The sequence below is a fragment of the Mauremys mutica genome, chromosome 5 (assembly GCF_020497125.1).
Source record: "Mauremys mutica isolate MM-2020 ecotype Southern chromosome 5, ASM2049712v1, whole genome shotgun sequence".
Taxonomy (NCBI): domain Eukaryota; kingdom Metazoa; phylum Chordata; order Testudines; family Geoemydidae; genus Mauremys; species Mauremys mutica.
In genome coordinates, this window is record NC_059076.1 from 20,301,486 (window position 1) to 20,313,547 (window position 12,062).

Consider the following 12,062-nt stretch of genomic DNA (forward strand, 5'->3'; position numbering starts at 1 on the left):
AACCTATGACTCTCCACTTGCTTTCAAGAGAAACTGACCCTGGGCCTGTGTCAGTTTGTGTCGATTTGGATCTGCGGCTACATGCCTTGTTCTCCAAGTTTCCCCCACTTCCAAAGCACGTTTTTAAGCAAAGTAATTGTTACACTCATTATTAATAAATCTTTCTTTTACTTTGCATTTCTGTTCTGGTGTTGAGACATGGACGCATACTGTGCTGGGCACGGTGTGCACTGACGTACAGACCGCTTCCTCCATAGAGGACTGACATCCTCCTGCTCCTACATAGGTCTCTGGGGTGGGGGACGGATGACAGTGGTTCTGCATGAAGGGGAGGGTTTGCAGGAAGGGGCGAGTGGTGCCTTCTTTGCATAGGGGTTTGGATGACGGCAGTGGGCTGCGGGTTTCTGCGTGGGAAGGGGTGATGGGTGTGGGAGAAGGGTGACTATCTGTCCGTGGATGAGGGCTCTGGTTGGGGCTCAGGGCAGCGGATAGGCTCGTGGATCCGTTGCAAGTGCATCGTAAGGGCAGCCTGCCTTCACAGTAATGGCGTGACAGGCGCTAGGACCCTGGACAATTATACACATTACGAAATGAACAGGGGCAGCATACACAACACAGAATGACCCTGGTGCCTACTGACTGCAGTGTGTGTGTGCCCCGCAGTTGATCCTTTCCCCAAGTCTGTACCCTGGTACTGTAGGCTATACCGTGCAAGTATGAAACCCCTGTCCACCCCATACACCGAAAAATCCTCTGACAGGAAAGACATGACGGAAACAGTGATTAACAGCAAACAGCTTTTATTAATCTAATAAACAGTGGGGGGATGAACCTTGGATTTGGGACTGGCTGAGCCTATAAGGGAAGCACTTCTACAAATTTCTAACGTGAGAAGTGCGGGGTACACGGCCGCTCTGCTCTGGTTCAGTGACAGTTCTCACGTCCTCTACCACCCCTCCGTCTTGTACTTTTGGGTGAGGGGGGGCCAGGACTTCTTGGCTGGTGAGGGCGATTGCAGAGACACTGCAGGGGGGCCCTGTCCTCCAGCCTGCGGTCCTGCAGGACATCAACAAGGCGACGAAGCGTGTCCGTTTGTTCCTTCATGAGACCAAGTAGCGTTTGGGTGGTCTGCTGGTCTTCCTGCCGCCACCTATCCTCACGTTCCATGAGTGTGCGATGCTGCTCACATAGGGTCTCCCTCCAGTGTTTCTGCTCTGCAGCCTCTGCTCGGGAGCAGACCATCAGTTCAGCGAACATGTCGTCCCTAGTCTTCTTCTTTCGCCGTCTAATCATTGCCAGTCTCTGCGAGGGGGATGCCTGGGCAGTCCGGGAAGGACCCGAAGCTGTGTGATGGGGAAAGTTAGTGATTTCCTTGTACAGATACATTTTCGCGAACAGTGAACACCGTCTAGTCAATTTCCATGAAGAAGACCGTACCGGACAACAAGTGTCACGTGGTCTCCAGAGAAGCACAACATTTTGGCCTACGCTCTGATTGGCTGCGCCATTGCACAGGAGAGCGGAGAAGTCGGGAGAGAGAGCAGAATCCCTCTAGCAGAGAGTCCTGGTAAGCCTTACAGTACATTATGCTTATCAGTTAACGGATAGCTGTGCCGTCGTGCTAACGGCAATCTGGAAATCAGATACTATGACCCTTTTGCAGCCACTCCCGACACTGCAGGGGAAAGATCAATGTATGCTTTTCCTGTGTGGCCTACAGCACGTGGCTGCTAAGCGCGGGGCTTTGTTATGCAAAGTATAAGTAAACCATTAAGAACAGTAACTATTCGCTAATTGCCCTAATTAGATGCAGCACTTCAGTAACGAGATTACCCTGAGGCGTGTCTCTCGAGTGCAGAAAGAAAGGATGTTAAGGGAAGCACTTCACCGACCGGGACCCTACGCGGCCATGCTGGTAGAGGCGATGGTTCCCCTGTATCTGAGGATGTCGTGGCGTGGAAGAGTGAGCTTCACCGGAGGACCAAATAGGGCACCTCTTCCTCGAAACCTCCTGCGGAGGGTATTTGAGGAACTGTTTGAAGCATTTGTGGAATTGTCCATGGAGGACTATTGTTCCATCCCAATCTGTGTAGACCTACTGTTCGTTTAGTTTCCCTTTAAAAACTTTTAGATATAGTATTTATAGATAGAATTTATATTTTTGGTATACATGTTTTCGAGCAAATAAATATTTTCTTGTTTATACGACTTACCGCCTGATCCTTCCCCTGACTCTGAGTCCGGGTTCACGGCCGGTGAGGGTTGGTAGGGGATCTCTGTGAGGGTGAGGAACAGATCCTGGCTGTCAGGGAAAGCGGCATTGTGTTCGCTGTCGCCTGCGCCTTCCTCCACGGACCCTTCGTCGTCTTGCCCATCGGCGAACATCGAGTAGGAACTGTCCTGGCTCACTATGCCATCCACTGAGTCCACGGTCAGTGGTGGGACAGTGGTGGCAGACCCACCGAGAATGGCATGCAGTGCCTCGTAGAAGCGGCATGTCTGGGGCTGTGCTCCGGAGCGTCCGTTTGCCGCTCTGACTTTTTGATAGCCTTGCCTCAGGTCCTTGACTTTCACGCGGCACTGCATCGCATCCCGGCTGTATCCTTTCTGTGTCATGGCTTGGGAGACCTTCTCGAAGGTCTTTGCATTACGCTTGTTGGAGCGCAGCTCCGACAGCACAGACTCCTCGCCCCACACAGCGATCAGATCCTGGACTTCCCGGTCTGTCCATGCTGGGGATCTCTTTCTATTCTTGCATTGGGCTGACTCCTCTGCTGGAGAGCTCTGCATCGTTGCAGGTGCTGCGGAGCTCGCCCCGATGTCCAGCCAGGACGTCAGATTCAAAGTGCCCAGACAGGAAAATGAATTCAAATTTTCCCGGGTCATTTCCTGTGTGGCTGGTCAGAGAATCCAAGCTCCGACTGCTGTCCAGAGCGTCAACAGAGTGGTGCACTGTGGGATAGCTCCCGGAGCTACTAAGTTCGATTTGCATCCACACCTAGCCTAATTCGAGCTAGCAAGTGCGAATTTAGCGTTACTCCACCTGTCGGGGTGGAGTACCAAATTCGAACTAAGGAGCCCCCTAGTTCGAATTAAATGGCTTCCTGGTGTGGACGGTTGAGCGATTAGTTCGAATTAACGCTGCTAAATTCGATTTAAGATCCTAGTGTAGACCAGGCCTCAGGAAGGCTCCCAAGTGGGAGATAAGCGTCTCTTAAGGCCTATTGTTTCATTGCCCTGAATAGGCCCTTCCCAACCAGCTATCTAGACTGATTGTCTAGTGGGCGTTACCCAAGTGTAACTACATTTGAAATACAGATACATAGTCAATATTCATAACTTCAGATACAAAAATGATACATGCATACAAATATGATAATCATATTCAGCAAATCATAACTTTTCCAATGACACCCCACACAACGTATCTTGCATAAAATGCATCATAATTATGCTATAACCATAATATCACTATGAAAAATATGGGGTACAGTGTCAGCCCCCAAAATAGGCAAAATCTGTTTAAATAACTTCTTTTTAAAACTGCTTTTTTAAATGAATTGGTATGGAGAAGGAAGTAAAGTAATGGGTGGGGGGGGGAGAACACAGATTATGAAAAATCTTTAAAAATGAGAACTTGTACTAGTTACAGAATGAACAGCATATTGTATGTGCTGTGTTAGAGGTATGTTATGAATAACAAAAGCACTGAAGCATTTACATATTTGTTTTCAGAAATTCTGGCAGTTGGATTTCACCATTCTGTGCCTCTTTGCCAGAATCACTAAACAGTGATACATATGGCTTCTGAAGTACCATATGCCATAGAAAATGTTAGCTGATGCCTATACGGCTGCAACATACTATAATCTTTATTTAGATTTTTGCAGTTTTGAACAAAGAATATTAGATCATACAAAACATTGTGCAAGCAATATGTAGCAAAGTAATACATTGCATTCAAAGAAAGCAAATTAAAAAGAATAAAATTATAGTTTTATGAATTAGGAGGCATTCACACCAATTATTATATCAAACAGCAAAACTATTTTTTTTCTGGATGACCAAGAGTTGGGTGGGGATGTTATCTTGCACTTAGAACAAGAGGTTAGGACAAAGGACCCCATGGATATACTATTCCCAACTCTGCTTTGGACTCAAGCCACAACTGAGAAAAACATCTCTTTCAGGAAAGCACTTCATCTTAACTTAAAGATGGGCTTAAGTCCCACGCAGGCCAATAGGAGTTAAGCACATGCTTAAGTATTTTCCTGAATTGAGACCTCACTCTAGGAGGTCTGAACTCCTAGAATTCCTGAATTGCTATATCTCTCAACTCCCTGAATCCCTCAGTTTACCTACCCTAAAAACAGGGATAATAATATTCATTTTACAGAAACGTTATAAGATTTCATTAGTGTACATAAAGTGCTTTGAGATTTTCAGATGAACGTTTGTGTTTAAATGCCAAGGATGATCATTAAGATACATATTATACAACATTTACAAAATGGATTTAAATCACGCTTGACCTATTTTAGAACATTGAGAAACACAGTCCAAGTTAGTTAAATCCCTATAAAATGTTTTAAATGAAAGCTGAAGTTTCAAAATAGTTCACAAATTTAGGCCCCAATCCTGCAAAGAGTTATGTACATCAGGATCTTTATGTGCATGAATGACCTCTGAGCTCAATGGACTAACTCAGGTGCATAACATCACTCACATGTGTAAGTGTCCATAGGATCAGAGCTCAAGAAATCTATTTCTTCATTGATACATTGATACCTGTACAGGGAGACTTTGGCAAACCAATAAAGTGCTTGAAACCACTATGACTTATTGTTAAAGACAGCCTAGTCAGCAAGCTGTTAAAAGCAAGTCTCAGTTTGACCAAGCTAGGAGGGGGGGGGGGTTAGGGTACCACCGAAAGGGCGGCTTGACCCCGCGTCCTTCCTGGTAAGAATTGGGTTGAAGTTGCTGATACATGCATTTTAAAGAGTAAGATATGTCCCAGGAATGTCTATTGGGGTCTCAAGGCTGCAAGCTCTGGAAAGACCCACACCTGCTTAATCAATAATCAGAAGGAACCTCTTGCTCGATCATTAAAACTGCTTACTTAACAAGGTTTCTTTAATTACTAATGTATAAATAAGGGGAAAAAGCTTGAGATAGGTGGGACTCATTTTGAGACTGGCCTCTCCCTCTGGATGCATCTTCTGTTCCCCAGCAGCAGATGGGCTGCCGCTGTATCACTCAAAAGCCACACTCAGCTTTGGTAATTATCAAAGGTTGGGGGTGTTTTACTAACTTGTTGCGGACGTGTGTAAGTGCTTGAGACTAGTAAAGTTTAGCTTTAAGTGAAAGCACTCTTGTGTTGTCCTGTTTGTGCCAGCCATCTATCGGTCAGATGGCCGTGTCTCCCCTGATTTATTTCCTGACACCTCCTCGCACAGAGTAAAGTTACCAAGAGCTTTGGGTTGAAAGAACCCCGGGTAACAACTCCCATTAACAATAATGGAAATTATATCAGATATTCAGTAGGCACAGAGTCCACTAGGGAGATTCACCCCAATTCAGCAAGGTACTTTAAGCATGTGAGTAGCCTCATTGACTTGAGTCAAGTAGTTCTTTTGGTTTTGAATCATTAAATTTGATGGGAGTGCTCACTTGCTTAATGTTGGGTATGGGTGTAAGTACCTTGCTGAATCAGGGTCAAAGCAAATAAAAACATTGCATCCGTTCAAATTATGCACTAAAGAACTATGCCTTCTCACTGAAGAATCTCACATTTCTTTGTTGCCTTTTCCCTCCAATTTTTCCCCAGTCACACCCTCCCAAGCCTATTTTCATTATCTCCACAAGCGGTGGCCCATTCTTAAGTAAAGTGAGTTAAAAGGAAGACTGCCCTGGACTATTACAAAAATAGTCTTTAATTTAATCATTTTTTAAAAATAGAAAAATGGAAAAATAGACAGTGATAAATTACCTAGAAATGGGCAAGAGCAATTTCTCTGCTGTAAGGGCCAGGTCCAAACAATCGAAGTCAACTAAAATCTTTCCACTGACTTCAAAAGGCTTTGGATCAGGCCCTGTAGGAGAAAAGAATAATTAGCATTGCTACAAGGCTGTTATCGGACATGCTCCTGCTCTTATTGAAGTCATTGGCAAAACTCCCTTTGACTTCAACACATCAGATTTGCACCAAAATGGAAAAATATCCTATGATGGCAAAAAAAAAGTCTTTACAGTTATATAGGTCCCTAAAATCTCTGGCCAAAACACACAGGTTTATGCTTAAGGGTCAGGGTAGCCTTTTAAAAATGGAAGATGATAATAAGACTAATTAATAATATCATCCTGACTGTCGTTGCTCTTGGGCTCACTACCGCTTATGATAAAGGAGTACACAGCACTTTTTTAAATCAAGCCACCTATATTTAGGAGTCTAAATATGGATCAGAGTACCTCAATTTAGGCACGGACATTGAAAATGTTTATCAATTTTTTCCCCAAATTGTCTTTATACAAAATTCCCAATAGCATTTTTAGGTTCAGGTTGCACAATCAATCCCAAAGAGGAATCAGGTAATTATTAGCAAAATTCACCTCTTAGATCCTCATAAGAAGTTCTCAGCTTAGTATGCTGCTCTCATTACAAGCACAGAGCTCCATTTATAAAATAATTTCCATCAACGAATGTCTATGGGAGCTCCACACACATACAGAGAGCGGAACACCAAAGCTATATACTACCATGAGCATCTGAGAAGAGAAGTTGCCCTTAGGAAGAGGAGAGCAATAAGCTGATTTTCATCACTGATTATCTTATAGGGAGGAATGAAACTTCTGTCCAAAGAATGTCACCCTATTTTCTTTCCCAAGTCTTCTGATTTATCCATCTTTCTTCTCCAACCCTGCATACTGTTACCCGGGGTTCTTTCAACCCAAAGCTCTTGGTAACTTTTACTCTGTGAGAGGAGGTGTCAGGAAATAAATCAGGGGAGACACGGCCATCCAAACGATAGATGGCTGGCACAAACAGGACAACACAAGAGTGCTTTCACTTAAAGCTAAACTTTACTAGTCTCAAGCACTTACACGCGTCCGCAACAAGATTAGTAAAACACCCCCAACCCTTGATAATTACCAAAGCTGAGTGTGGCTTTTGAGTGACACAGCGGCAGGCTTCCAGTGGCCAAATCTTCCGTCTGATGGTGAGGACCGCAAGATGTATCCAGAGGGAGAGTCCAAAAAGAGTCCAAAAGAGTCCCCAAACGAGTCCAACTATCTCAAGCTTTTTCCCCTTACTTATACATTAGTAACAGAATGACATGTCCCTTAAAGTAACCTTGTTAAGTAAGCAGTTGCAATAATCCAGCAAGAGGTTCCTTCTGATTATTGATTAACCAGGTGTGGTTTTTTTCCAGAGTCTGCAGCCTTGAGACCCCAACAGACATTCCTGAGGGTACATCCTGCTCTTTTAAAATGCATGCATCAGCAACTTCAACACAATTCTTAACAGGAAAGGCGTGGGTTCAAGCTGCCCTTACTCTGGCACCGCAAACCCCCTCCCCTCCTGCCTTGGTCAAGCTGAGATTGCCGAATGGCCAATTTACAGCTTGCTGACTAGACTGCCTTTAACAATAAGCCATAGTGGTTTCAAGCACTTTACTGGTTTGCCAAAGTCTCCCCGTACACATACTTGCTTAACTTTAAGCACAAAAGTAGGTCCATTGAAGCCAATGGGACATCTCACATATTAACGTTAAGTATGTACATAAGGGTTTACCATTTGGGGGTTATAACAATAAGGATATGTCTACCCAGCAATTAAACACCCCCGGCTGGCCCAGGGTTAGCTGACTTGGCTTGCAGGGCTCGGGCTGTGGGGATATAAAATTGCTGTATAGACATTTAGGCTCAGGCTGGAGCCTGAGCTCTGGACCCCTCCCAGGGGGGATGGTCCTAAAGCCCAGTGTCCAGCCCAAGCATGAATGTCTACACAGCAATTTTTAGCCCCACAGTCTGAGCCCCATGAGCCCAAATCAGCTGACCCGGTCATCTTTTTTTCCAGTTTAGACCTACCTCAAGTCTCTCTCTGCCTATTATTTCATGCATTTCCTGTCCTTAAACCATCATGAGCCCTATTGCCTTTGTACTTTTGTATTGGCTGATTTTATATCACCTATAATGAAAACACCTAAGTGCAGCACAATAATTATTGAAAACAACACAAAGAGCTAAAAATTAACCCATAAAGAATCCTGCAATTTATAAAATCTTACCTGATCTAGGACAGCCAGCTAACCAGAGCAAGGACAAAAGCAACAGAAACAGAAACGAAAGCCTGCTCAGTGCAAATCTGGATTAGACAAGAAAACCAAAAAGGCCAGTCAGAGCAGCAGACTCCAAGGACCGGGGTCTACAACTGAGAACACTGCGCTGATGGGCTCAGAAAGCAGAGTTCCAGGAACAGTCAGCGAAGTCACTGGGGAGGATCACGACTGTAACAATAGGACAAGGAAACAACATGGTTTCTTAAATAAACATGTCGTAGGGCACGTAGGACTTCAGAGTTAGTCGTTAACACCTTGAATTGCACCTCGAATGGAAGTTAACCCATAAAGTGTGCAGGGCACAGGTGGAATGTCCTCACACCCACTACCCCCAGGAAGTTGCAGAGGGTGATCCAGATGGGAGATGACAAAGGCAAGGATAACTGTAGCAAGGCTTACATTTGATAGGAAAAATCACCATCTCCTGGCTAGCCATAAAGTCAGTCTCTCGGCACAGCCAGCCACAGTTGTTCTCTGTGGCTATATCCAGAAGCAGTGAAAGATCTAGCAGGCTCCTAAGTTTGCAAACCAGGCTAGATTGTGAACATTTTGAGGCAAGAACTTGAGTATATAGGCAACACCCGGCACATTGTATTCACTATTCTTTTAAGGAAGAAGTAGAAGAATGAGGAAAAAAATCACTAAGTATATATTTGTAAGTGCAGGCACAATTCCTCTCTTTCCCCTTGGTGCATCCTCTGATGCAACAGCCTCACATCTATTGATTGTATGTTTGGTCTCAACCAAGGCCATATCTTGGTTAGATAGCAAGAAAGCAAAATAACAGCATACTCTTGTTTGAGTGAAAAGGAAGTAGAATGAAGTTCAGACCTGATTTAGTGAATATAATTTCATGGAAGTAAGCCAAAAAAGCACCATGACACCTATGCTACTTCGTCTCCGTGACAAGAGAGGATAGTGAGTCCTCATGCACATTACCCCCAGTGAGATGCATATGGTGATCCAGATGGAAGATGACAAAGGTAAGGATAATTTTAGCAAGGCCTACATTTGATAGGAAAAGTCACCATCTCTGGCCTATCCTTAAAGTCACAGTCTCTTGGCACAGCAAGCCACTGTTGTTCTGTAGGTTCTCACTTACATTAAAGCCACTTTACACAGTTCTGTCAGTGTACAGGGGCTCTTAAAGTGGATATCACTGTAATTTCCAAATACCATCAGTGGGAAGAGACCTTGTGTCCTTCACCTAGGCTCCAACCTTACTATATCAAGTCCCACGTTGCTCATCACATCCGCTGTGAGGTTGCCACTGGGGCAGGTTATTCAGCATCTTGTTTAAATAAGTTGGCTGTAGGCTATCTTAATTCTTTGTAGTAGATGTAGCGCTTTTGAAAGTTTCCATATTAATACCCCCGGAGACTGTCTCTACTCACAGAACAGGAAAAGCCTGTGTGTCAGTGGCAACCTTTGCCCCAGAGTGGCCTACTTTTCCCCCCATCTCCATCCCACGCAACTGACAGTCACTAGATGTGAGATGAAAGTTCAGACTACATGCCCACCCAGTCCTGCAGAATGCAAGCAAGGGTTCTGGAGATCTCACTGAAAACATCAAGATATCCTAGAGGTCAATAGTTCAGCAGGATTCCAAAAAGGATTGGACAGACCTATGGATACCAGGAACATCTAGAATTACATTAATTAGCAAGGAATTTAAAAAAATATTGGAAGGGATATAACCCTCTTCTCCTTTAGGGCTCGTCTACTCTTACATTTTATAGCGCTCCCCTGAGCGCTGGAAAGCACCAGTGTAAACCTCGTGGAGGTGGGTTACCAGGAGCACTGGGAGAGCTGCACACTCACTGGGGAGAGCGACCACACTCGCACTTCAAAGCACTGCCGTGGAAGCATTCCCCCGGCAGCACTTTGAAGTTTCCAGTGTAGCCGTGCCCTAAGGCAACCACTAACTGATGGAGGATAGAAAGGAACTTTCTCTATGAGTAAGTTATCTCATAATTGCTGATTGCAGGGTTTCTGAAGTAGCTGGTACTGGCCACTGTTGGAGACAGGATGCTAGATTAGATGGACCTCTAGTCTGACCCAGGTCCTTCTCCAAAACTTTTATTTTCCATGCTGGATTTGTGAGGTCTACTAGGCTTGGCCCTCACATAGCTTTTGGACAGAGTGGTCAGGAGGGCTCACAGGCAAAACATCTTCCTTTAATCCCACTTGGTTTTTATTTCCAAACTATGAAGAACCAGCCTGTAAGCAAGAACAAGTACTAATGTTTGTCCAAACCCCACCCAAGAAGGAATGTGGACAGGAAGCCACTCATCTTACCAACCATGTCAGTGTCATTTGCCACAACTAGAAGGAATGTGAGCGATCAAGGGACCTGGTTCTAAGCTCACTAAAGTCACTAGGAAGACTCATGTTGAGATCAAAGAGTTTTAAATCGGTCTCTGAAAGAAGAGGAAAATAGACTGCCTCTGATAGTAAAGTGGACAATAATCCATGTTTAGATGTCTGAGCCATGGCACTCACAAAACAAACAACAAAAAAAGATTTTTTAAACAAACAATTTTATTTAATCTGATTCCAGTAGATCTAGCCACATGGACAATCTAAGGACTGTGCCTTGCAAATGTAACTTAGTGAACAACTATGTTGTAATGAAGTCTGTAACCATCTGTATTCCTTTACTGCATTCCTTACCTTTCAACAACAACAACAACCAGCAGACACTGGGAAACATGCTGGATATCCATGTCAGAAACAGAGGTGTGACAAGGAGATATCAATATGGCTGAAGTGGTCACACTTTCTGTGGGAGGCTCTCTGCACTTACATTTAGTGCTGATTGTCGGAGTACAGACTTCATAGGGAACGAGACCCAGTATCTGGATTATTGTTACTGTTGTCTGACATCAAAACTATCTACTAACATATTTGTACTGGGACTATGAAGGGTGTTAACCCTTTCCTTTCCCAACCATGGACAGTCCTTATATCCCCCATATGCTGTGTTACTAAATGACACTTTATCTCCTTTTCTGATACATCTGTTTGGTGCTTCACATGTGCAGCTTCACTTTCATCTCTAACACCTAACGCCATTGTTTCCTATATTCCTGGTGCCAGTGTGGAAAGAAGACAGCCTTGAATTGGGCTTGCATTTGGACTGGCAGCAGATTGGCATTGGGCATTACTGTCAGGACTTTGGCATGTCATTTAGTAGAAAACCTTGGCTAGTGAATGCCATCCACACCTAGCAAATGTGCCTTTAAGTATTATGCTAGATGTTTTACATAATACAGCGCTGCTGGACACAATACTGCTTGGGGGAACCATGGCATCATTGTATTGCCTTTAGTATAAAATTCCATCTAGTTCACATTTCTGCAGGAGAAACCAAATGGTGCAATGGAGGGTAATAAAGTGGTGTCTTCCCCTTCCCATGCCCATAGATCAAATCTGTGACTGAATTATTTTGGTGTCAATTTCACTCTTATGCCAACGGAGAAGCCTTTTTTGTCTTTTAACCTCCAGTACTAACTCCAGCTGGTTCTTCAAATGCTTTAGCCCTACAACTGGCTCTGCTTAATGTATAGGTCCCCACGTTAATCAGGTAGGGCTCAGCTTTAAGTCTAAACAAAAGAAAATTAGCAAAATCATTGCGTGTGGAAGCAGAGAAGAAATTTCCAAAATACCCTGGAAGCCAACTATGCTGCTCTACATAAATCATCCCCCCCCCGGCAGCCTTTT